Genomic DNA, 20,759 nt, shown 5'->3' on the forward strand with positions numbered 1-20,759 from the left:
TTGCGGTAGATTTTCCATCCCATTTTCTCATGTCCTCTCCGTGGTCTCGTAAGTAAAACCACAGGGTGGCACGGGGTGAGTACCCACCATATCGTCTTCCTTGTGTGGATGAACGACTACCCCTGATAGCTGAGACACTGCTTTGTACAGGTGCGGAGGAGAATAATCTCTCTTCAAGTTGGTGAACCTTTTCAGAAAGTTTCTCCACAGTGTTCTCTTTTGGTTGGTGGACACTGGTTGGTTCAGGTGGAGAGGAATATAGATTCTCTTTAAGTTGGTGGAACTCTTCAGAAAGTTTCTCCACAGCTGAGACGCAGGCCTGTAAGGAAGAGGAGAGACTTTCTTCGTACTGCCGGAGTTGTTTAGCCACTTCATCCACTGTGGGTTCCTCATCCTCTTTCCAGGCCATTATTGCCAATGAGCTGGCATATGATGATGGTGCACTTGTTACAGAGTATCCAGGGATTTTACAGAGGTAGTAACATTTATAGAATCATAGAATATTCTGAGTTGGAAGGGACCCATAAGGATCATCGAGTCCAACTCCTGGCACCACACAGGTCTACCCAGAAGTTTAGACCACGTGACTAAGTGCACAGTTGTCATGGTTTAACCCAGCCGGCAGCTAAACACCACGCAGCCGTTCGCTCACCCTCCCCCCTCCCTTTCTGGGACGGGGGAGAGAAATGGAAAGTGAAGCCCGTGAGTTGAGATAAAGACAGTTTAATAAGACAGGAAAATAATAATAACAATAATAATAATAATAATAATACAATGATGATAATAGTACTACTACTACTAATATGTACAAACAAGTGATGCACAATGCAATTGCTCACCACCCGCTGACCGATGCCCAGCCTAACCCTGAGCAGTCCGGCCCCCTCTCCCTGTCTAGCCACCCCTATATATTGTTTAGCATGACGTCAGATGGGATGGAATACCCCTTTGGCTAGTTTGGGTCACCTGTCCTGGGTCTGTCCCCTCCCAGCTCTTGCTGCACCCCCAGCCTGCCTGTTGGCAGGACAGAGCAAGAAGCTGAGATGTCCTTGGCTTGGTATAAGCACTGCTCTGCAACAATTAAAACATCGGGGTGTTATCAGCACTCTTCTCATCCTAAGCCAAAACACAGCATTCCACCAGCTACTAGGAAGAAAATTAATTCTGTTCTAACTGAAACCAGGACAACAGTCCAAACGCTTCTTAAACTCTGAAAGGCTTGTTGCAGTGACTACTTCCCTGGGGAGCCTGTTCCAGTGTGCAAACACCCTCTCAATGAAGAACCTCTTCCTTATGATCTACTCTGACTTGCTCCATGTATTAGAAATTAATATAATGTCTAGAATTGCATCTGCTAACAGTGAAAAAAAATAATAACCTTCTTTATAAAATATCTCCAACCTGGCCTTTGAAAAATCAAGAAAACAAAGGATACCAAAGCTCAGAATAAATTAATTTTTGAGTAAATAATTTAAGTAATCACTGTTGTGTTTTAACCCATCCAGCAGCTAAGGACCACAGAGCAGTTCACTCACCCTCCCTCAACCCCCCTGTGGAACAGGGGAGAAAATCAGGAAAAAAAAAAAAAAGTGAAAGCTTATGGGATGAGATAAAGACAGTTTATTAGGAAGGAAAGGAAAGGAAAGGAAAGGAAAGGAAAGGAAAGGAAAGGAAAGGAAAGGAAAGGAAAGGAAAGGAAAGGAAAGGAAAGGAAAGGAAAGGAAAGGAAAGGAAAGGAAAGGAAAGGAAAGGAAAGGAAAGGAAAGGAAAGGAAAGGAAAGGTGTGCTCCTGATCCCTTCAGCATCTTTCCAAGAAACATAAAGTCCCTTTTGATGTTTTGGAGTCTCCTTGTCATGGCCTCAGTTGTCCCTATGTGAAAGGGCAGGGATGGGTGATAGTCCTCTGGCTTAACCAAACTCGGTAGCCTCTTTGTGATGTCACGAATACGGGCCCCAAGCAGAGAGTCTTTTATTAGACTCTTCCTCTTCAGTGGTTTATCATTCCTTGACACATTTACAAAAGGGATGTAAGCACACTGGTAAAAGTGAAGAATTTTATTGATAAAAAGAAAAAAATAAAATCATTAATTGACACTCGAAAGAACTGAAGTTGTGTTTTTGCAGTGGAAAATTCCACTAACCTTGCACATTCAAAAGTGATTGCACAGGCATAGCAGTGGGGGGTATATTAAGCAAATAAGGGAACAGTGGAAAATCCCACTGTCCGAAAATAAGGAGGATGGCTAAGAAAAACAAGATAAGCAGTTACAGAACAGCAAAAAACAAAAACAAAAACCAAACAAAAAAAAACAAACAAACAAAAAAAAAACAAACAAAAAAAAAAAAAAAGAGGAGAAATTAAAGGTTGGTCAAATAAAACTGTACATGCAGGGCATAATAACAAGCGTTGGGTAGGTTGTGAACCTGTAGTACTCAGCCAGTGAGAAAACGGGAGGAATCAATGGTCGGGTAATAGGGAATATAGGGCTATGATACATTTCCGCTGTGCACTCCTGCTTGCAGGATGCCTGCTATTGCAATCGCAAATAAAAATGCTATTTCAGTGAGATCCTCACCTGAGCCTGTGTTATAGGCTGCAGATTGTTTCTCACACAAAGAACTTTGAAAAAAAAAAAAGGCACTAAAACTTTCCTATATAGACCAAATCTTTAAGATGAGAATCTTGACTTAAGTGTTGTGTACTTTTACAGGAAATCCATTGGCTCTCTAATATTAGTTGTTGCTTTTTGAAAACCTTTTTACTGGGCTGAATTCATTCAGCCCAATAAACTGGATGTTGAGCTCATCTAACCTCTTAAATAGGTTTTGATTTTTCTTCAAATTGAAACACTGAATTTCTTCTAAACATGGTTTTCAATCCTTTTTAACATATTCAATTTTTAAAATAACATTTTTTTCAATCTGTTTAAACATATTTATCTAATTCTAAATAAAGCTGATTAGTTACAAGTGTTATAAATGAGGTCTCAAGTCAATCTGAATTTTGTAATATTTATAAAACAAATATTTCTAAAAGGTATAAAAGCTATAAAAGGTATAAAAGGCAAGTAAACAGCGCTGGGTGTGCGGGGAGTCTACGCTCCATCAACATGCACACACACACATCAAACATTCTAAATACATGTATACAGAACATTGCTTTACATAATAACCTGAGTATGCCTTTACATACATACAATCAGGATAGGTAACAAACAATCCTTTAAGTTCCATAACTTAACAGTCTCCATTTTCCTGATTACAAACAACAGTCTCCATTTTCCATAATTCCAGGGTTAGTCGTGTGAACAATATGTCTCACTTTAAGTTGTTAAGCAACTCGGTCTTCAGGCCTTATGTATCCCGTTCTTCCCAGACCCAAAAAAAAGCATGTCCATCTCCTTGTGAAGGCCAATAGGCCTGGGTCAAAAGGCACGTTCAGGTCACCAGGGGGCACGTCAACTGGGCTATGTGCTGTATTGCCTTGTTGGAGGAGTCCTTCCTAATTCCTATGGGACTATTAACAGGTATTTCCCTGCTGTTTTTTAAAGTACTGGCATTCAGTGGTTCTTTTGAGTCACTTACAGGTACATCCCCTTTACCCATGGAATCTAGTTTAAAGCCTTGCTAATAAGTCCAGCCAGATTGCTGCCCAAAACGCTCTTGTCCCACTTGGTCAGGTGCACCCCACCCCCTGTCAGCATGCCTGGTCTCTCAAAAGCATGCCCGAGATCATAGAACCCAAAACCTTGATCATGTCACCAGCTATGCAGACAATCATTCACCTGATTTGTATGCTGCCTCCTCCACAGGACCCAGACGGGGGGATTGAGGAGATGGACTGAGGAAGGTCCTTGCATCTGTCCATGCAGGAGAAAAAGTGACAGACAGATCTGGGAGACAGATCTGGGAAAAACTTAGTTAAAGAATGGGCACAAGTCACAGTAAAAAATTAAAGCACCAATTATTGGGAAGGGTTTTAGGATGAGAGGAGTGTTGATAACATGCTGATATTTTAATTGTTGCAGAGCAGTGCTTACACTAAGCCAAGGAATTTTCAGCTTCTCGCTCTGTCCTGCCACCGGGCAGGCTGGGTGTGCAGCAGGAGCTGGGAGAGGACAGACTCAGGACAGCTAACCCAAACTGGCCAAAGGGATATTCCATCCCATCTGACGTCATGCTGAACAATTAATATGGGGGGGGGGTTGGGTTTAGTGTTAGGGTTAGGGGGTTAGGGGGGCAGGAGGGCATGTAAGGATTAGGGTGCAGCTTTAGGGTTAGGGTGAGGCGTTAGGGTTAGAGGGTTAGGGTTACGGTTAGACGGTTAGAGGGTTAGAGGGTTAGGGGTGTAGTGGGTTTACGTGGCAAGGTTTTGGTAGCAGGGAGCCATAGGGGTGGTTTTCTGTGAGAAAGATCTAGAAGCTGCCCCATGTTTGGGAAGGGCCCCATTGTTTTCCAGATCCGAGCCAATAAGCGATGTTGTTTTGCGCCTCTGTGAGAGCATATTTAAGACAGGGAAAAAACGCTGCGCCACACAGCAGCCGGGAGAGTCAAGGGAGTGGGAGAACAGCCTTGCACCAAGGTCAGTGTAGAAGGAGGGGGAGAGGTGCTCCAGGCGCCGGAGCAGAAGTCCCCTGCGGCCTGTGGTGAGGACCATGGTGAAGCAGGATGTCCCCCTGCAGCCCATGGAGTACCACGGTGGAGCAGGGTTCCACGCTGCAGCCCGTGGAGGAGACCACGGTGGAGCAGGTGGCCCTGCACCGACGGAGGCTGCCGCCTGTGGAAGACCCCTGCTGGAGCAGATTCCGGGCCGGACCTGTAGCCCGTGGAGAGGAGACCACGCAGGAGCAGGTGATCTGGCAGGAGCTGCTGCCCGTAGGGGAGCCAGGTTGGAGCAGTTTTATCCTGAGGGATGGACCCCGTGGTACAGACCCATATCTGGAGCAGTTCTGGAAGAGCTGCTGCCTGTGGGAAGCCCACGCCGGATCAGTTCATCAAGGACTGCATCCCGTGGGTGGGACCCCACAGCACAGGGGACGAGAGTGACCGAGAAGGAGCGGCAGAGAAGAAGTGCTGTAGACTGATCATAACCCCCATTCCCCGTTCCCCTGCGCCGCTCGGGGGGAGGAGGTGGAAGAGGGTGGATGGGGGGGGAAGGTGCTTTTGTTTTTTTTTTTTTTTTTTTTTTCCTTTGTTTTCTCACTTCTCTCGCTTGTTAGTTGTAGGCAATAAATCTTACTATCTCCTTATGCCGAGTCTGTTTTGCCCGTTACAATAATTATTGCGTGATTTTCTCGTCCTTATCTCAATCCTTGAGCCCTTTTCACATATTTTCTCCCCATTCCTCTTTGAGGAGGGGGAGTGAGAGAGCGGCTGTGGTGGAGCTCGGCTGCCCACTCAAGCAGAACCACGACAGTCTTTTTTGGAGCCCAACGTGGGGCTCAAGGAATTTGAGATAAGGATGATAGTTAGTAGAAGTAACGGGCAAAAATATGTGCAGGATGATTGTTAGGAATGTACAAGTTGTGAAGAATTTAAGAAAGCAGTAACTGCGATATGTTAGTGTGGTGAAGGGACGAGGGGTGGTGTGTGTGTAAAATGTCCACCTTGTCGGTGCTGTGATGATGTTATGTTTACTTTGGTGTGGTGAATTCTTTTTCGTTTTGATGTAAGTGAATTTTGTGAAGGTTGTTGTGATAATTGTAAAGTAAGAGTATGTTGTGAGTAGTCTTAAATATGCTTTTAACAGAGGCGAGGGGTGGAATGTAGTGGGTTTACGTGGCAAGGTTTTGGTAGCAGGGAGCCATAGGGGTGGTTTTCTGTGAGAAAGATCTAGAAGCTGCCCCATGTTTGGGAAGGGCCCCATTGTTTTCCAGATCCGAGCCAATAAGCGATGTTGTTTTGCGCCTCTGTGAGAGCATATTTAAGACAGGGAAAAAAACGCTGCGCCACACAGCAGCCGGGAGAGTCAAGGGAGTGGGAGAACAGCCTTGCAGCAAGGTCAGTGCAGAAGGAGGGGGAGAGGTGCTCCAGGCGCCAGAGCAGAAGTCCCCTGCGGCCTGTGGTGAGGACCATGGTGAAGCAGGATGTCCCCCTGCAGCCCATGGAGTACCACGGTGGAGCAGGGTTCCACGCTGCAGCCCGTGGAGGAGACCACGGTGGAGCAGGTGGCCCTGCACCGACGGAGGCTGCCGCCTGTGGAAGACCCCTGCTGGAGCAGATTCCGGGCCGGACCTGTAGCCCGTGGAGAGGAGACCACGCAGGAGCAGGTGATCTGGCAGGAGCTGCTGCCCGTAGGGGAGCCAGGTTGGAGCAGTTTTCTCCTGAGGGATGGACCCCGTGGTACGGACCCATATCTGGAGCAGTTCTGGAAGAGCTGCTGCCTGTGGGAAGCCCACGCCGGATCAGTTCATCAAGGACTGCATCCCGTGGGTGGGACCCCACAGCACAGGGGACGAGAGTGACCGAGAAGGAGCGGCAGAGAAGAAGTGCTGTAGACTGATCATAACCCCCATTCCCCGTTCCCCTGCGCCGCTCGGGGGGAGGAGGTGGAAGAGGGTGGATGGGGGGGGAAGGTGCTTTTTTTTTTTTTTTTTTTTTTTCCTTTGTTTTCTCACTTCTCTCGCTTGTTAGTTGTAGGCAATAAATCTTACTATCTCCTTATGCCGAGTCTGTTTTGCCCGTTACAATAATTATTGCGTGATTTTCTCGTCCTTATCTCAATCCTTGAGCCCTTTTCACATATTTTCTCCCCATTCCTCTTTGAGGAGGGGGAGTGAGAGAGCGGCTGTGGTGGAGCTCGGCTGCCCACTCGAGCAGAACCACGACAAGGGGTTAGAGTTGGGTTAGGATCGTTAGGGGTTAGGGTTAGATCGGTTAGGTTTAGATCGGTTAGGGGTTAGGATTAGATCTGCGGGGGTTAGTGTTAAATTTAGTGTTAGTTTTAGGTTTAGCGTTAGGTTTAGCATTAGGGTTAGGATTAGATCCAAGGGGGGTTAGGGTTAAGATTAGGGTTAGGGTTAGGGTTAGGGTTAGGGTTAGGGTTAGCGTTAGGGTTAGCGTTAGGGTTAGCGTTATGTTTAGGGTTAGTTTTAGGATTAGATCCGCGGAGGTTAGGGTTTAGATTAGGGTTAGTGTTAGTGTTAGTGAAAGGGTTAGGTTTAGGTTTAGGATTAGATCCGCGGGGGTTAGGGTTAAGGTTGGATTAGTATTAGCTTTAGGGTTAGCTTTCGGGTTAGGATTAGGTTTAGGATTAGATCCGTGGGGGTTAGGATTAACATTAGGGTTAGGATTTGGTTTAGGTTTAGGTCCGTGGGGGTTAGGTTTAGGGTTAGCGTTAGGGTTAGCGAAAGGGTTAGGATTTGGTTTAGTGTTAGGGTTAGGATTAGTTTTAGAATTAGATCTGCGGGAGTTAGGGTTAAGTTTATGTTTAGGGTTAGGGCTAGCGTTAGGGTTAGGATTAGATTTAGGGGTAGATCTGCTGGGGTTAGGGTTAGTGTTAGGGTTAGCGTTAGGGTTAGCATTAGGGTTGGGATTAGGTTTAGGATTAGATCCGCGGGGGTTAGGGTTAGGGTTTGCATTAGGGTTGGGATTAGGTTTAGGATTAGATCTGCGGGGTTTAGGTTTAAGGTTAGGGTTAGGGTTAGCTTTAGGGTTAAGATTAGTTTTAGGATTGGTTCCGCGGGGTTAGGGTTAAGTTTATGTTTAGGGTTAGGGCTAGTGTTAAGGTTAGGATTAGGCTTAGGGTTAGATCTGCGGGGGTTAGGGTTAGCTTTAGTGTTAGGATAAAACTTAGATCTGCGGGGGTTAGGGTTAGCTTTAGGGTTAGGATTACGTTTACTCTTAGATCTGCGGGGGTTACGGTTAGGGTTAGCGTTAGGGTTAATGAAAGCTTTAGGATTAGGTTTAGGATTATATCCGCAGGGTTTAGGGTTAAGGTTAGGGTTAGGGTTAGCTTTAGGGTTCAGATTAGTTTTAGGATTAGATCCGCGGGGGTTAGGGATTAGATTAGGGTTAGGTTTAGGGTTAGCGAAAGGGTTAGTTTTAGGTTTAGTATTAGATCCGCAGGGGTTAGGGTTAGCTTTAGGGTTAGGATTAGTTTTAGGATTACATCCACGGGGTAAGGCAGGGTAGCTGCTTAATCTTCTCTGTGCTCAAGGCAGCTGTGCCAAAAGCCCACCGGTACCCTTTTGGATCCTTGAAGTAACCTTTCTTGAGGTAGTCTATGCCGAGGATTCACGGAGTCTCTGGGCCAGTCACAATGGGGTGCTTTTTCCACTCATTCCCAGTTAGACTCACTTCAGCTTCCAATACAGTTAGCTCTTGGGATCTCCCCGTCACTCCAGAGATAGAGATGAGTTCTGCCCCTTGGTGGCCTGACGGCATTAGGGTACACTGTGCACCTTTTTCCACTAAAGCTTTATATTTCTGCGGTTCCGGTGTGCCAGGCCATCGAATCCACACAGTCCAGTAAATCCGGTTGTCCCTCTCCTCTACCTGGCCAGAGGCAGGGCCCCACTAGTCCTGGTTGGAGTATCTATCAATTAATTCTTCCAAATGTGAAGCAGAAGTCTCTTCGTCAGGGTCAGGAGTAATACTATCCCTTCTACTGCCTCTGGGGGACTGCCCAAAAGAAACTGGGGCAGCAATCCTCCTAGAGGCCCTCTTTGTTGCTGCTGTATCTTTCCGTAGCTCATGTACCTGAGCATCTAGGGCCGAGGTCGGTTCACCATCCCACTTCCTCATATCTTCCCCGTGGTCACGTAAATAAAACCACAAGGTACCTTGTGGTGTGCGTCCCGGATTCCCCCTTGTTTGAGCCGGAGGCTGCTGGCGCTTTATGGCCAAAAGATTCTTCCGTCTAGGTGAGGAGGAAGCTATGTGTTCATCTAACCATTGGGACAGTCTCTCCACAGCTGAAATGCAGTCCCGTACTGGGGCAGAGAGATTTTTTTCATATTTATGAAGGTGATTGGACACGTTGTCCACAGTTGGCCCCATCCCCTCCTCCCAATCCATTGCTGCCAGTGTGCTGGCATGTGATGAGGGTGCAGCCCATACAAACTTCCTCCACATGGACGTTGTGCATTGGACTTCATCAGGGCCTTTAGGTGTCTGGACATTGTTTAAATCACTATAAAGCATCTCCAGCACAGCTAATTCGTATTTAACAATTCGTGTCAATAAAGAGCAGTCCTGTCTGCCTCTGGGTCCTGCACTGGCAATTGAATTCTTGAACCACAGATGCAGTGTGTCCCAGTCTCCCCCTCATTCTAGTCAATTTATCAAGTCTTCAGAAAATACTCCTCAAATTTTTGAACCTGTTTGCCTTTGTTATTCCGGACTTCTATTTCTAACAGTTACAGCCTTTTTTTTTTGTCTTCTTCGAGATTAATTTAACACGGCTATAGGTGTGACTGTCCCTGTGAATGGCTGGTGAGGAATGTTTTAATTACTCGTGAAGTGTCAATAAGAAAGCTATTTGTGTTTGTATGAAGTCTTTGATGTCTGGGGGTTTCAGAACAACTGATAACAACTAGTGACTGTTATGGGATACTATGCAAGCCTCTGATATCTGGCCAGGTGGCCAAGAGATTAAGAAGAAGAAAAAAAAGAAGCTGAAGGAGGGCTAGGAGACAAGACCTGCAGGGGATGCTGTATGCACTTGACATGGTGTCAAGGAGTACAAAGGGGAAGGACAAGAAAAAAACTTGGAGAGGAAGACTACGAGCCTTCAGCATGAAAGACCCCTAGAGACCCCCAGAAGGACCACCGGAGACTGATGCGCATGCTCCAGTAGGAGGGACTGGACCCCGGAAGCTAATTATAATAACCTGGTTTTTTTTAGAAGTAGTAATGAATATGTATTAGTCTAGGAGCATAGAAATTAGCTGCTTGATGTAACTGGTGTGCGTCCTGGTGGAGCGGAGACTCCCAGTGCACCCAGCGCTGTTTGCTTACCTCTATTCTTTTAATAAAACCTATTTTTTTATTTAATCCTATTTTGAAGACTGAGCCATTTCTAACATTATGACTACCCGTATGTTAGTTGTAAATACTTCAACCAATGCTATTGTTATCTCAACCCTCGAGCCCCACGTTGGGCGCCAAAGAGGACTATGGTGGTTTAACTCAGGTGGGCAGCTGAGCTCCACCACAACCGCTCTCTCACTCTTCCTCTCCTCAAAGAGGAAGGGGGAGAAAATACAACACAGAGAACTCAAGGTTTGAGATGAGAAAGGTTTAATTAAAGGGAAAGGGAATGGGGAGGAAAAAGAAACAAAAGAAACAATAAATCCGCGCGGAAGCACAGAGAGAAGGAAAAAAAAATATTCTCTACTTCCCATCAACGAGTGATGTTCGGCCAAGTCTTGGGAAGCAGGGCCTCAAAATGCGTAGTGGTTGTTCAGGAGGAACAGCCCCCTCCCCCACGAGAGCCCCCCCTTTTATTGCTGAGTGTGACATCAGGTGTTATGGAATATCCCTTTGGTTGGTTTAGGTCAGCTGCCCCGGCAATGTCCCCTCCCCATCACTTGCCCACCCCCAGCCTGCTGGCTCTTGGGGGCTTGGAAGGAGTCCTGATACTGTGCCAGCACTATACAGCAATAGACACGACACTGGAGTGATATAAGTGCTGTTCCAGCTACGAGTACAGAGCACAGCACTGTGTGAGCTGCTGCAGGGAAAAGGTGACTCCAGCTCAGACAGACCCAACACAGGGTTAGCGTTAGGGTTAGCATTAGTGTTAGGATTAGGCTTAGCATTAGATCTGCGGGGGTTAGGGTTAGGGTTAGGGTTAGGGTTAGGGTTAGGGTTAGTGTAAGGGTTAGTTTTAGGGATAGGAGTAGTCTGAGGGTTAGATTCGTGTGGGTTAATGTTAAGGTTAGGGTTAGGGTTAGCGTTAGGGATAGGATTAGGCTTAGGGTTAGATCCACTGGGTTTATGGTTAAGGTTAGGGTTAGGGTTAGGGTTAGGGTTAGCGTTAGGGTTAGCATTAGTGTTAGGATTAGGCTTAGCATTAGATCCGCGAGGGTTAGGGTTAGGGTTAGGGTTAGCGTTAGGGTTAGGGTTAGGGTTAGGGTTAGTGTAAGGGTTAGTTTTAGGGATAGGAGTAGTCTGAGGGTTAGATTCGTGTGGATTAGTGTTAAGGTTAGGGTTAGGGTTAGGGTTAGGGTTAGGGTTAGGGTTAAGGTTAGGTTTAGGATTAGATCCGCGGGGTTAGGCATAGGGTTAGGGTTAGGGTTAGGGTTAGGGTTAGCGTTAGGGTTAGCCTTAGGATTAGGGTTACTTTTAGGATTAGATCCACAGGGTTTAGGGTTAAGGTTCGGGTTTGGTTTAGCATTAGGGTTAGCATTGGGATTAGTGTTAAAATTGGGTTTAGTTTTAGGATTAGATCCGCGGGGTTTAGGGTTAGTGTTGGGGTTAGGATTAGGTTTAGGATTAGATCCGCATGGGTTAGGGTTAAGTTTAGGGTTAGGTTTAGCATTAGTGTTAGGATTAGATTTACGATTAGATCTGCAGGGGTTAGGGTTAGGGTTAGTTTTTGTTTTAGTGTTAGAGTTAGTGTTAGGGTTAGGATTAGATTTAGGATTAGATCCACGGGGTTTAAGGTTAAGATTAGGGCTAGGTTTAGCGTTAGGGTTTGCATTAGGGTTAGGATTAGATCCACGGGGTTTAGGATTAAGATTAGAGTTAGGGTTAGGATTGGCGTTACGGTTAGGATTAGGTTTAGGATTAGATCCCCAGGGATTAGGGTTAAGGTTATGTTTAGGTTTAGTGTTAAGGTTAGGATTAGGTTTAGGATTAGATCTGCGGTGGTTTGGGTTAAGTTTTGTGTTAGGGTTAGGGTTAGGGTTAGGGTTAGGGTTAGGGTTAGGGTTAGGGTTAGGGTTAGGGTTAGGGTTAGGGTTAGGGTTAGGGTTAGGGTTAGGGTTAGGGTTAGGGTTAGGGTTAGGGTTAGGGTTAGGGTTAGATCCGCGGGTTTTAGGATTAAGGCTAGGGTTAGTGTTAGGTTTAGCGTTGGGGTTAACATTAGGGTTAGGATTAGTCTTAGAATTAGATCCGCGGGGTTTAGGGTTAATGTTAGGGTTAAGGTTAGAGTTAGTGCTAGGATTAGAGTTACGGTTATCGTTCGGGTTAGCGTTAGTGTTAGGATTATGCCTAGAACTAGATTCGAAGGGATTTAGTTAAGGTTAGGTTTAGTCTTAGATTTAGGGTTAGGATTAGGTATAGGATTAGATCTGTGGGATTAGGGTTAAGGTTAGATTTAGGGTTAGATTTAGGGTTAGGGTTAGGGTTAGGGTTAGCGTTAGGGTTAGGTTTAGCGTTAGGGTTAACAGAAGGGTTAGGATTAGTGTTATAATTAGATCTGCGGGGATTAGGGTTAAGGTTAGGGTTAGGATTAGCGTTAGGGTTAAGATTATCTTTAGGATTAAAGTTTAGGATTGGATCTGCAGGGGTTATGGTTAGCATTAGATTTATCGTTAGGGTTAGGTTTAGGCTTAAGTTTAGATCCGTGGAGGTTAGGTTTAATGTTAGGTTGAGGGTTATGGTTAGGGCTTGGATTAGATTTAGGATTAGGTCCGCAAGGGTTAGGGTTAAGATTAGGGTTAGGATTAGATCCACGGGTGTTAGGGTTTAGGTTAGTGTTAGGTTTAGCGTTATGGTTAATTTTATTCTTAGGATTTGATCTGCAGGGGTTAAGGTTAAGTTTTGGTTTAGGGTTAGGGATAAGGTTTGGATTAGATTTAGGATTAGATCCGCAAGGGTTAGAATTAAGGTTTGGATTATGGTTATGGTTAGCGTTAGGGTTAGGGTTAGGATTAGATCCGCGGGGGTTAGGTTTAAGATTAGAGTTAGGGTTACTGTTAGCGTTATGGTTAGGATTAGGTTTAGGATTAGATCCGTGGGGATTAGTGTTAAGGTTAGGATTATGGTTGAGATTAGTGTTAGGGTTAGGATTAGGGTTAGGATTAGACCGAAGGGGGGGGTATGATTAATGTTAGGGTTAGTGTTAGCGTTAGGTTTATGATTAGATTTAGGATTATATCGGCGGGATTTAGGGTTAAGGTTAGGGTTAGGATTAGTTTTAGAATTAGATCCGCGGGGTTTAGTGTTAATGTTAGGGTTAGGGTTAGGGTTAGGGTTATAGTTATTGTTAGTGTTAGTGTTAGTGTTAGGATTAGGCCTAGGACCAGATCCGCGGGGATTAGGGTTATCATTAGGGTTAGCATTAGGATTAGGATTAGATTTAGGATTGGATCCGGAGGGGTTAGTGTTAAGGTTAGGGTTAAGGTTAGGTTTAGGGTTAGGTGTAGGGTTAGAGTTAGGGTTAGCGTTAGATTTAGGATTAGGCCTAGGACTACAACTGCGGGGGTTGGTGTTCAGGTTACGGTTAGGTTTAGCATTAGGGTTAGGATTAGGTTTAGGATTAGGTCCTTGGCGTTTAGGATTAAGGTTGGAGTTAGGGTTAGTTTTAGCGTTAGTGTTAACGTTAGGGTTAGGATTAGGCTTAGAATTAGATCCACGGGGGTTAAGGTTAGGGTTAGGGTTACCTTTAGGGTTAGAGTTAGTGTTAGGGTTAGGGTTAGTGTTAGATTTTGGATTAGGCCTACGACTAGAGCCGCGGGGGTTAGGTTAAAGGTTACGGTTAGGGTTAAGATTAGACTATGGTTAGGATTAGGGTTAGGGTTAGCATTAAATTTGGCGTTAGGTTGTCGTGGTTCCGCTCGAGTGGGCAGCCGTGCTCCACCACAGCCGCTCTCTCACTCCCCCTCCTCAAAGAGCAATAGGGAGAAAATATTTGAAAAGGGCTCAAGGGTTGAGATAAGGACGAGAAAATCACGCAATAATTATTGTAACGGGCAAACCAGACTCAGCATAAGAAGATAGTAAGATTTATTGCTCATTACTAACAAGCTGGAGTAGTGAGAAACAAAGGAAAGAAACCAAATCACCTTCCCCTCCCATCCACCCTCTTCCACCTCCTCCCCCCAAGCGGTGCAGGGGAACGGGGGAATGGGGGTTATGGTCAGTCTACAGCACTTCTTCTCTGCCGCTCCTTCTCGGTCACTCTCGTCCCCTGTGCTGTGGGGTCCCACCCACGGGATACAGTCCTTGATGAACTGATCCAGTGTGGGCTTCCCACAGGCAGCAGCTCTTCCAGAACTGCTCCAGATATGGGTCCGTACCACGGGGTCCATCCCTCAGGATAAAACTGCTCCAACCTGGCTCCCCTACGGGCAGCAGCTCCTGCCAGGTCACCTGCTCCTGCGTGGGCTCCTCTCCATGGGCTACAGGTCCGGCCCGGAATCATCTCCGGCAGGGGTCTTGCACAGGTGGCAGCCTCCATCGGTGCAGGGCCACCTGCTCCACAATGGTCTCCTCCACGGGCTGCAGCGTGGAACCCTGCTCCACCGTGGTACTCCATGGGCTGCAGGGGGACATCCTGCTTCACCATGGTCCTCACCACAGGCCGCAGGGGACTTCTGCTCCGGCGCCTGGAGCACCTCTCCCCCTCCTTCTGCACTGACTTTGGCGCCTGCAAGGCTGTTCCTCACTCCTTTCACTCTCCCAGCTGCTGTGTGGCGCAGCATTTTTTTCCCTGTCTTAAATATGCTCTCACAGAGGTGCAAAACAACATCTCTTATTGTCTTAGCTCTGGAAAATAATGGGGCCCTTCCCAAACATGGGGCAGCTTCTAGATCTTTCTCACAGAAACCACCCCTATAGCCCCCTGCTACCAAAACCTTACCACGTAAACCCACTACATAGGTTTAGGATTTGGTTTAGGATTAGATCCGCGGAGTGTAGGATTAAGGTTTGGGTTGGGGTTAGTGTTAGGTTTAGCGTTATGTTTAACATTAGTGTTAGGATTAGGCTTAGAATTAGATCCATGTGGTTTAGGGTTAAGGTTAGGGTTAGGGATAAGTTTAGCGTTAGGGTTAGTGTTAGGATTAGGTTTAGGATTTGATCCTCGGGGGTTAGGGTTAAGGTTAGTTTTACGGTTAGTGTTAGAATTAGCTTTAGGGTTAGCATTAGGATTAGTATTAGGTTTAGGGTTAGATCCGAGGGGGGTGTGGTTAAGGTTAGGCTTAGTGTTAGGGTTAGCGTTAGGCTTAGCCTTAGGGTTTGGATTAGATCCGCGGGGTTAGTGTTAAGATTAGAGTTAGGGTTACGGTTAGCGTTAGGGTTAGGATTAGTCTTATGGTTAGATCCGCGGGGGTTAGGGTTAAGTTTAGGGTTAGGTTTTTTTGTTAGCTTTAGGACTAGCCTTAGGTTTAGGAGTAGGTTTAGGATTAGATACACGGGGGTTAGGTTTAAGGTTCGGGTTATGGTTTGGGTTAGCATTAGGATTATTGTTAGGGTTAGTATTAGATTTACTATTAGATCCGCAGGGGTTAGGGTAAAGGTTAGGGTTAGGTTTATGGTTAGCTTTAGGTTTAGCATTAGGGTTAGGATTAGGGTTAGGATTAGATCCGCGGGGGTTACGGATAAGGTTAGGGTTAGCATTAGGGTTAGCGTTAGGTTTAGGATTAATTTTAGGATTAGATCCGCGGGGGTTAGTGTTAAAGTTAGGGTTAGGGTTAGGGTTAGCGTTAGGATTAGTTTTAGGATTAGATCCATGGGGGTTAGTGTTAAAGTTAGGGTTAAGGTTAGGGTTAGCGTTAGGGTTAGGGTTAGCATTAGGATTAGGTTTAGGATTAGATCCGCATGGGTTACGTTTAAAGATAGGGTTAGTGTTAGGGTTAGCATTAGGTTTAGCGTTACGTTTAGGATTAGATCTGGAGGGGTTAGGTTTAAGGTTAGGGTAAGTTTTTGTGTTAGCTTTACCATTAGCCTTAGGGTTAGGATTAACTTTAGGATTAGATTCATGGGGGTTAGGGTTAAGATTAGGTTTATTGTTAGCGTGAGAGTTAGGCTTAGCGTTTGGGTTAGGATTAGGTCTGCAGGGGTTAAAGTTAAGTTTAGGGTTAGAGTTAGGCTTAGGGTTAGCGTTAGGGTTTGGATTAGGTTTAGGATTATATACCTGGGGTTAGGGTTAAGTTTTGGGTTAGGGTTAGCATTAGGGTTAGGCTTAGGGTTAGCATTAGGGTTAGGGTTAGGTTTAGGAATAGATCTGCAGGTTTTAGGGTTAAGGTTACAGTTAGCATTAGGGTAGCGTTTGGGTTAGAATTAGGTTTAGGATTAGAACTGCGGGGTTTATGGTTAAGGTTAGGGTTAGGCTTATTGTTAGCATTAGGGTTAAGATTAGATCCCCGGTGGTTAGGTTTAAGGTTAGGGTAAGTTTTTGTGTTAGCTTTAGGATTAGCCTTAGGGTTAGGAGTAGTTTTAGGATTAGATTCACGGGGGTTAGGGTTAAGGTTAGGTTTAGGGTTAGCGTTATCGTTATGTTTAGCGTTAAGGTTAGGATTAGGTCTGCGGGGGTTAAGGTTAAGGTAAGGGTTAGGTTTAGGGTTAGCGTTAGGGTTAGGATTAAATTTAGGATTAGATTAGGGTTAAGGATAGGGTCTAGGTAGGGTTAAGATTAGCATTAGTATTAGCGTTAGGGTTAGCATATGGGTTAGGATTAGTTTTAGGATTAGCTCCGAGGGGTTTAGGGTTAAGGTTAGGTTTAGTGTTAGGATTAGCGTTAGGGTTAGCATTAGGGTTTGGATTAGGTTTAGGATTAGAACCGCGGGGGTTAGGGTTAAATTTAGGGTTACGGTTAGTATTAGCTTTAGGGTTAGCGTTAGGGTTAGGATTAGGCTTCTGGTTAGAGCTGCCAGGATTAGGGTTAAGATTAGGGATATGGTTAGGGTTAGCGTTAGGGTCAGGATTAGGATTAGGTTTAGGATTATATCCGCGGGTTTAGGGTTAAATTTAGGGTTACGGTTAGTATTAGCTTTAGGGTTAGGGTTAGGGTTAGGGTTAGGGTTAGGATTATGCTTCTGGTTAGAGCCGCCGGGATTAGGGTTAAGATTAGGGATATGGTTAAGGTTAGGGCTAGTGTTAGGGTTAGGATTAGATTTAGGATTATATCCGCGGGGGTTAGGGTTAAATTTAGGGTTACGGTTAGTATTAGCTTTTGGGTTAGCGTTGGGGTTAGGATTAGGCTTCTGGTTAGAGCCGCCGGGATTAGGGTTAAGATTAGGGATATGGTTAGGGTTAGGGTTAGCGTTAGGGTTAGGATTAGGTTTAGGATTATGTCCGCGGGGGTTAGGGTTAAGATTAGGGTTAGTGTTAGGGTTAGCGTTAAATTTAGCGTTAAGGTTAGGATTAGGTTTAGGATTAGAGTGTGCGGGGGTTAGGGTTAAGGTTAGGGTCTAGGTAGGGTTAAGATTAGCATTATTATTAGCTTTAGGGTTAGCGTTAGGGTTAGGATTAATTTTAAGTTTTGATCAGTGGGGGTTAGTGTTAAGGTTAGGGTTAGTGTTAGGATTAGCATTAGGGTTAGCATTAGGGTTAGGATTAGGTTTAGGATTAGATCTGCGGGATTTAGGGTTATGGATATGGTTAGGGTTATGGTTAGTGTTAGGGTTAGGGTTATGTTTATCTTTAGGGTTTTCGTTAGGGTTAGGATTAGTTTTAGGATTGCATCCGCAGGGTTTATTGTTAATGTTAGGGTTTAGGTAGGGTTAGGGTTAGCATTAGTATTAACATTAGGGTTAGCGTTAGTGTTTGGGTTAATTTTAGGATTATATATACGGGGTTAGGGTTAAGTTTAGTGTTAGTGTAAACTTTAGGGTTGGGATTAGGTTTCGGATTAGACCCGTGGGTTTTAGGGTTATGGTTAGGGTTAGTGTTAGGGTTAGCATTTGGTTTAGTGTTAGAGTTCGGATTAGATTTAGGATTTGATCCATGGGGATTAGGTTTAAGGTTAGGGTTAGTGTTAGGGTTAGCATTAACGTTAGGATCAGCTTTAGAATTAGATCTGCGGGGGTAGGGTTAAGGTTAGGGATAGTGTTAGTGTTAGGGTTACTGTTATAGTTATGATTAGTTTTTTGATTAGATCCACAGGGGTTAGGGTTAAGGTTAGTGTTAGGGTTAGCGTTACGTTTAGCATTAGGGTTAGGATTAGGTTTAGCATTAGATCCGCAGTGGTTAGGGTTAAATTTAGTGTTAGGTTAGGGTTAGCGTTAGGATTAGCTTTAGTGTTAGGGTTACATACGCGGGGGTTAGGGTTAAATTTAGGATTAGGATTAGTGTTAAGGTTAGCGTTAGAGTTAGGATTAGGTTTAGGATTAGGTTTGCGGGTGTTAGGATTAAAGTTAGGGTTAGAGTTAGCATTATCATTAGGGTTAGTGTTAGATCCGCAGGGGTTAGGGTTAAGTTTAGATTTAGGGTTAGGGTTAGGTATAGGCTTAGGTTTAGCATTAGGGGTAGAATTAGGTTTAGGATTAGATCCGCGGGGGTGAGGGTTAAAGTTAGGGTTAGGATTAGTGTTATAGTTAGGATTAGCGTTAGGGTTAGTGTTAGGGTTAGGATTAACGTTAGGGTCAGGGTTAGGCTTAGTGTTATATCTGCGGGGTTAGGGTTATATTTAGCGTTAGGATTGGCGTTAGGGTTAGGATTACGTTTAGGATTAGATCCGCGGGGATTAGGGTTAAGGTTAGGGTTAGCGTTAGGATTAGTGTTAGGGTGAGGTTTAGCGTTAGGGTTAGCCTTAGGGTTAGGATTAGATTTAGGATTACATCCGCAGGCGATAAAGTTAAGGTTAGGGTTAGTGTTATGGTTAGGGTTAGGATTAGCCTTGGGGATAGCATTAGGGTTAGGATTAGCCTTAGGTTTCGATCCTTGGGGGTTAGGGTTAAGTTTAGGGTTAGTGTTAGGGTTAGCTCAGCGGTTAGGTTCATGGTTAGGGTTAGAGTTGTGTTTGAGTTTGTTTTGGGGTTAGGGTTTAATGTTAGGTTTAGGGTTAGGGTTAGGATTAGTGTTAGGTTTAGTGTTAGGAGTAGGGTTAAGGTTAGGGTTAGGGGTTAGTGTTAAGGGTTAGGTTTTGGGGTTAGCCTTGGGTTAGGGGAGAGCTTTAGAGGTTAGGGTTAGGGTTAGGGGTTAGTGTTAAGGGTTAGGTTTTGGGGTTAGCCTTGGGTTAGAGGAGAGCTTTAGAGGTTAGGGTTAGGGTTAGGGCTAGAGTTAGGTTTAGGTTAGGGTTAGGGTTAGGAATAGGGTCATGGTTAGTTTTAGTGTTGGGGTTTAGGGTAAGTGTTACAGTTACAGTTAGGATTAGGGATAGGGCTAATGTTAGGGTTAGTGGTTAGCAATTAAGAGATCGGGATCACAGATCGGGACCCGAGGATCTCTGATCGGGGGCCCGGGCTCCCAGCGCCCAATGCATCATCTCCGATCGCAAGTCTGGGCTCCCGGTGCCCAATCGATCATGTCCTCTGGCTGCCCGATGGCCCGCGTCCCCGGCGCCCATGTGTGGTCTCCAGCCGCCCAGGGGGCCCGCGCCCACGGGTGGCCTCCAGCAACATGGAGACAGACTAGAAATGAGAGACTAGAAATGGAGACAGACTAGATACTTCCCTCTGCAAACCCAAATATACCAGTGGTCACTTGTTTCTCTTCAATAAAACATCTCTGGGCTCACCGGTACAAAAAAGACAGGGATCTCCTAGAAAGAGTCCAGCAGAGGGCCACAAAGATGATAGGAGGCCTGGAGCATCTCCCCTATGAGGAAGGGCTGAGAGACCTGGGTCTGCTCAACTTTGAGCAAAGAAGACTGAGAGGGGGAATCTTATTAATGTTTATAAATACCTTAAGTGTGGGAGACAAAGGGATTTGGCCAACCTCTTTTCAGAGGTTTGTGGGGACAGGACAAGGGACAATGGCCACAAAATGGATCACGGGAAGTTCCGCACCAACATGCAAAAGAACTTCTTCACGGTGAGGGTGACGGAGCACTGAAACAGGCTGCCCAGGGAGGTTGTGGAGTCTCCTTCTCTGGAGATATTTGAGACAGGTCTGGATGCCTACCTGTGTTGGGTCTGTCTGAGCTGGCTTGGACAGACCCAAGCCAGCCAGCTTTCTCTGCTGCTGCAGGGAAAAGCTGACCTTTTACCTGCAGCAGCCCACACAGTGCTGTACTCTGCACTCATAGCTGGAACAGCACTGATATCACTCCAGTGTTGTGTCTATTGCTGCGTAGTGCTGGCACAGCATCAGGACTCCTTCCAAGCCCCCAAGAGCCAGCAGGCTGGGGGTGGGCAAGTGATGGGGAGGGGACATTGCCGGGGCAGCTGACCTAAACCAACCAAAGGGATATTCCATAACACCTGATGTCACACTCAGCAATAAAAGGGGGGGCTCTCGTGGGGGAGGGGGCTGTTCCTCCTGAACAACCACTACGCGTTTGAAGCCCTGCTTCCCAGGACGTGGCCTAACATCTCTCGTTGATGGGAAGTAGAGAATAATTTTTTTTCCTTCTCTCTGTGCTTCCGCACGGACTGATTGTTTTTTTTGTTTCTTTTTTTCCTCCCCATTCCCTTTCCCTTTAATTAAACCTTTCTCATCTCACACCTCGAGTTCTCTGTGTTGTATTTTCTCCCCCTTCCTCTTTGAGGAGAGGAGGAGTGAGAGAGCGGTTGTGGTGGAGCTCAGCTGCCCACCTGAGTAAAACCACCACACTACCTGGGCAACCTGCTCTAGGGAACCTAGGGGGGTTGGACCCAATGATCTCTTGAGGTCCCTTCCAACCCCTACAATTGTGTGATTCTGTGATCTCAAGCAGCAGTCAATACCAGTATATAAACTATCTGAAGAAAGCCAAAAAAAAACAA

The sequence above is a fragment of the Aythya marila genome, assembly GCF_965140915.1.
Source record: "Aythya marila genome assembly, chromosome: W".
Classification (NCBI taxonomy): Eukaryota; Metazoa; Chordata; class Aves; order Anseriformes; family Anatidae; genus Aythya; species Aythya marila.